Source organism: Passer domesticus, chromosome 3 (genome assembly GCF_036417665.1).
Source record: "Passer domesticus isolate bPasDom1 chromosome 3, bPasDom1.hap1, whole genome shotgun sequence".
In the NCBI taxonomy this organism is placed as follows: Eukaryota; Metazoa; Chordata; class Aves; order Passeriformes; family Passeridae; genus Passer; species Passer domesticus.
In genome coordinates, this window is record NC_087476.1 from 60,540,645 (window position 1) to 60,546,644 (window position 6,000).

The following is a 6,000-nucleotide window of genomic DNA, read 5'->3' on the forward strand; positions in this document are numbered from 1 at the left end:
CCATGACACGATGGCTTTTGACTCCACAGGAGAATGACAGCCATCAACTAGCAACAACTGGTGGCCCAAGAGAAAAAAGGGTTTTAGTTTTATAATCACTCGCAGTCTCAAGAAGCATTCAGTCCTACAAGCCATTACTTCTGTGACATCACTGTCAGTCCCCTGGCAATGAACAGTGATGTCATAAGCATTAAAACAGCAGATACATATAAAATCAACAGTCAAAACAGGTAAACATTGAAATAAACCCACAACCAATTTTCATGCAAATTTCCCTAGTTATAACAAATGTAGGAAGGGGAAGGCAGAAAAATAAATTATACATCCATACAATTGGTTCTAAATAGAATGTTTTCCAAAGCTCACCCAGAGACATCACTGACTCTTTAATGTCTGCTTTTCGACTAATTTGTATCCTGTCAATTTACAAGCTATTTCAAACACCAATTCTATTTAATAAAAATGCAAAGTACAATGGGGAATTTATGTAAACAGGGTTGACAAAATATCTTTGTAGAACATTTTGGAAGAAGTAATGAAATAAATCAATTAATAAATGGACATTTTAATAGTTGGGCGTAGCTGGGATATAGCCTAACCAAAACACTAGGCCTGACACTTTAATAACATATAAATACAGGTAGAAGTGAACTTTACCAGAGTAAAACAATTTCAAGTCAACTCTCTGGCGGAAGCCTCCTAGACCATTAAAAAAAAAAAAAGTCTGTTACAACATTACTACTAGTTATTATTATTATTATTCAACAGTAGTATCATAAACAAAATACTTTTCACTCAAAAATCATTAACATTTAACAAAAAGAATGCATCATAATTCCTAGGGCATGAGTTTAAGATTATGGTCTAATTTTTGAAAAGCCTCTACTAATTGAAAATGTCTTATCAAAGTTAATGTTTAAAGCTAAAATGACCTAACTGGTCACAAGGCTTCTTGGAGCACAATAGAAAAAGAAGGAAAATTAGATTTTCCCCATGATGGATGAGTTTAGGAAAGCCCCAGGGGAATTACTGCTCGATGTTTTTCAAAAGATTTGCTTTTTGATTTCATGATGGTGGACAAAGGAAGGCTATTCAGAGAACCTGCTTCCACTCCCTGCCTGGTTAAGCTGCCCACAAGACTACAGTGCCCCATTCTTTGGGTCCCCAAACTGAGATTCTTGTGCTGGATTGAAGTCAGCCCCAGCTGACTTAAGCCAGCAGACATTTCAACCAAAGAATCCCTTCCACAAATATATCATGACCACATATAATGTTCTGGAGATATTAAATTGACAAAAGAACAATACTTTCAGGTTACAGAGGTCAAAGGTACATTAAAGGTACACAAATGAGTATATTACATGTATTTTTAGGAGGTATTAAAGTAAACCCCAAACTTTCTGGACATTGTAACCAGCTGATCATCACTTATAGAAAGAATTACTAGTAATTTATCAGACCTTTAGCAACTTTGTATGTGTAGAGTCTTAATTTAAGATGTAGTTTATGCAGCTTCAAATTTTAAAAAATGAACAGCATAAATTATCTTTCCAGCTTCATATTTAATAAGTAATAGGTCTCGTTTTCCAGATTGCTGAGTAGTCTGTAATTCTCTTCACTTCACTGGGAGCTGCTGTAGACTCAGCATTTTCCAAAGAAGGCTAATTATTTAGTTGCCCAAACATGATATAAAAGAACTACCTCACAGGTCACTGCTACAAAAGTAACTGTCTTGCACAAAAGTGGCCAAATCCTGGTTCTTCACAGGAGAAGGGAAACAAGAATCTAGATCTCCACAGGCAAAGAGTATCTTCTAGGGTATCATCAAGACACAGGAGCTGGATTGCCAAATAAATCAGCTGTTTTTACTGAGCTCTGAATTGTCACAACCAAACTACTCCTTGCAACCAAAAGAAGTCTAAAAGCTACTTGAGGTGTCTCCATTCTGTCACTGCCTGCCAGCTCGGCACACTCAGTGAGGAAGTGCAAGCACCCTGAAGGGCTGCTCTCCTCACAGGGAACAGAAATGGGACACGACTTCACTCCCTCCCACATCAGCTGGTGCTGCTCACCCCATCACACCTGTAAGCTGCCTTTCTCCTTCAGAGGCAAAATGCCTTCACATACAACCTCTGCAATGCATTCATATATGTCACTATATTAAGAGGAAAAATTTGTATCCTAAGCAGAAAAGAAGGCATTTCCAAGGGAGCCTTTTCATAGCAAATTTCTCAAAAAGCATGAAAGGACTGAAGAAGTCAAGTCTTAGAGTCTTTCAGGTTACTCTGAGACAGTCTTGAAAGAGCTCAAATCTCACACACCAGAATAAGAGACAGGTTTCCAATAAAGCTCAGTAGGCTGAGCTGCTTTTACAAAACATTCACTTAATTCAGTACCTGAATCAGAGTCCAGCTTATTCTGAGAGATGATACCTATTGTCCAAAGAATTCAGCATGTTAACTGCTTTGCAAGATTTTCCAGGAATCTAGTTTCCCTCCTTTCTGCTACCATTACATCTGGCTGCTACCACTACTCCAGGTAATTTCTGGAGGAGAGAAATTCCTTAAAAGAACAGAAAGACTTGCTTTCCCTCCAAATTTAATCCCTCATAATGGAAGGCACATCCCACATAGCCTGTCTGCCCAGACAGCACAGAAAAAAAATACAAGACATGTTTAGTTGGTGAGGGATACCCACTCTGCATCTGGGGGAAAGGAGGCTGGGAGAGTTGAAACTGAATTAAATAAGTTATCACCTAAAGTGTCAGCTGCCTAAGGAAGTTCTGAAAATTCTTATTAAAGCTAAAGAGTGAGTTTTTAAGCACCCTTTAAAGTGATAGCCCTCATTAATAGTCTTAAGAAAAACTAGGTACAGCAGAGTTCCAGATGCTTTTCACAGACACAGATATTTTCTTTCCTCATTTAGTGTCTATTTTAGTACTAGGAGGACTGATTAAAGAGAAACAGTACACTTCTAGCAACAATTTCCATGATATTCAGTTGCCTTTCAATATCTGAAACTGTGTGGATTGCTTAGTCTGCACTGTTACTCTCCCCCATGGTATCTCAGAAGGCACAAAAGGAGTGCACAGAACAGAGCAGCTCAGATAACTGAGATTTTAGATACCTGTCAAAGTGGAGTGCGGCTGAGTGAGACCGCTCAGGGTTATCGACAGCTAACTGCATGGCAGGCTTTTCACAGAGATGCCCAGAAGATGAGGGAGCCAGCACTGCACAAGTCAAGTTCCACCTGCACTTACTTATTTGCCTGTAAACACATAAACTCTGCCTCTACATCCTCAGAGCCATCCACAGTTATAGTCCAGACCAATCCAAAACCAACCATCATGTATAACACAGGCAGATACTCTTCTATAAGCATTAGTTTACATGTAAGCATTAATTTATTCTCCATTTTGTCTGGCTTTGTCTCTTATTTTTATTAAAGTTAACCATGGTAGCTTTACAACAGTTTAAACTAATGGTTAACCAGATAGATGAAATCTCACTAAATACTGTTTTTGGACTGACTCACTGAGACATGAACTACTGTGAAAATAGAGCCTTGAGTAACATAAAGAAATGCCTTGTCACCCTGTTCTTCTAAGTTCTTCTAAGCCTTCTGATGTTAAGATTCTTGTAATGGAGTTTCTCATGTACTTTTATGTAAATAATTATTGTTTTACATTCTTTTCTGGAGGAGGAGAAATTTGATGGACGGTTGGTTTGTCCATTGTCATTGGAGAGGTGGCAATTTCATCCTCCAATCCACTGTCACTTTTAAAAGTCTATAAATACTGGAGTCAGAAAGTAAACTTCCCTTCTTCTTACCTTGGAGTTCCAGTGTGCGTGTCATTTTATTTCATGTCCTATTGCGACAACGCCTTTCAGCCATTGGGAAAGGCCTTCCTTCCATGCTTTTCTGCCACTAGACCCATATTTACTTTGTAAAGTTCACAAGGGGTGACTGAGTATTAATACAATATCTCAGAAATTAGGTCATGTATGTCCACAGTCATGAAGTAAACTTTGCTCTTCATATTGAAAACACTAGCAGCAGGGTCTGTATTCAGACCCACCCAACTGGATTAGCTAGGTGCATTAAGCAGACAAGTACTAACTCAGTACAGTCATGTCTTCATCTGTCTTCCCCTCTTTTAACTACTTGAAGTTATCATTTTTTCTTTCTTTGTGAAAGGTAACTACTCCAAGGACATTTGAAGTTTGATTTATGTCCTGGCTTCAGTATAAATAAGGAGGAAGTCAGATTTTTGGATACTTGAGCAAAAATTTACAAAAATGTTGGCTATTTGGAGAAGACTGCCCATGATTTACTAGAGCAGGACTGCCACAATAAATCTTCCTCATGGCTGTAAATTCATATTCGGCATAATTCTGAATTACCTGATCCAACCCATAAAAATAAACGTTGGTAAGCATCCCTCTGGAATCTGATCCACAATTAAAACCGTAGCGAACATGTGGAGATAAACTAAACCTAAATCCCAATACATTAAAACAAAATTTCATAAACGTGTCTGAGATCATGAAGTTCTTGGATTGGTCAAGCAAGCACAAGAGAAAACAAGGAAGCCTCAAATGCAGCCTAGTTCTCTATCAATGAAAAAAGAGGGAATGAAGCTCAGCTCATCTTCAGTCACTAACCCATGGCTTAAATAAGAAAGAAGATGAGAAAGCGGGATATCAACTAACTCAGTATTAGCTACTCTGCCTTAATTGTATGTTCCTGATGTGGTCACTCTCCACCCACAGACTTCACTTTGAGCTACATTGTACAAGACCATTTTAATAGATGCTTAGGGAATCACTCAGAAATCCAACAGACTAGGCTGGACCTTGTAAACCCGTACTTTAGCACACAGCAATCAGTCTTCAGGAGAGGTGCACAGTATAACCTTGGTCACTTGGTTTGTAAGCTTAGCTTTCCACCAATAAAATTAAGTATTGTTTCCTTTATTTGATGAGTTTTTTCGCTGCAAGCACTTTGGGGCAGACACCATTGCTTTGCAACATTCTAGAAAAAAGTGGGATCAACCAGCTACTGCCACACGAATGTCCATAGGTACAAGCTGGAAAGAACTCCCTGTGGTGATAACAGAATTGTCTAAATAGATTACTTGAGATTAATGTCCTTTGTGTCCATAGCTAACAATTTTCAAAACCAAGTCTTAATAATCCCACCTGTTCAAAACTAAATTCATTACCTTGTTAACCCAAGTTATTTTGTATCCTCACTGCTCTACAGGATTCCAAATAAATTTTGGAATTTTTTACTTAATTTGACCTTCAGTCTTTGTGGGTTTTGGGTTGTTTGTTTTTTGGGGTTGGTTTTTTTTTTGTTTTTTTTTTTTTTGTTTTTTTTTTTTTGTTTTGTTTGTTTTTGTTGTTTTTTTGTTTTTTTTTTTTTTGTTTTTTTTATTATTTTCATAGAATCATAGAATGATGAAGGTTGGAAGAGACCTCCAAGATCTCCCAGTCTAGCCAAGCACCAGCACTGCACTTCCACTGCAACCTCTAAACAGATCATCCAGCACCAGATCCAGATGCCACTCGAACACTTCCAGGGATTGTGAATCCACCACCTCCCTGGTAATCTATTCCAATCCCTGACCACCCTAATGGTGAAAAAAATTGTCTAATATCTAATCTGAATCTGCTCTGTCCCAACTTAAGGCCACTTCCTCCAGTCCTCTCACTGCAGGCATGTCAGGAGAGAACAGCCCCAGTCTGGCTACAACCTCCTGTCAGGGAGTCGTAGAGAGTGATGAGGCCCCATGAGCCTCCTCCTCTTGAGACTGAACAAACCCACCTCTCTAGGCTGTTCCTCAAAAGACAAAAAATTTTAATGTATTTCACCAGTTTTCCACCACTATTGCTCCTTTGCTGCTGCAAATGATAATTTGAAATTTGGGTGCCAAGAGAGCTGTTGGGTTCTACTTGTGTTCCAGTCTCCCCTGGGCTTTGAGACAGCAAAGCGTAC

General features: G+C 38.6%; 1 long non-coding RNA gene across 1 annotated transcript in view; it reads right to left on the reverse strand.

Annotated features, from left to right (window-relative positions):
- Nucleotides 1-6,000, reverse strand: part of LOC135296713 (uncharacterized) — a 70,740-nt gene that overhangs the window by 57,519 nt on the left and 7,221 nt on the right. The gene's annotated exons all lie outside the window — the stretch shown is intronic.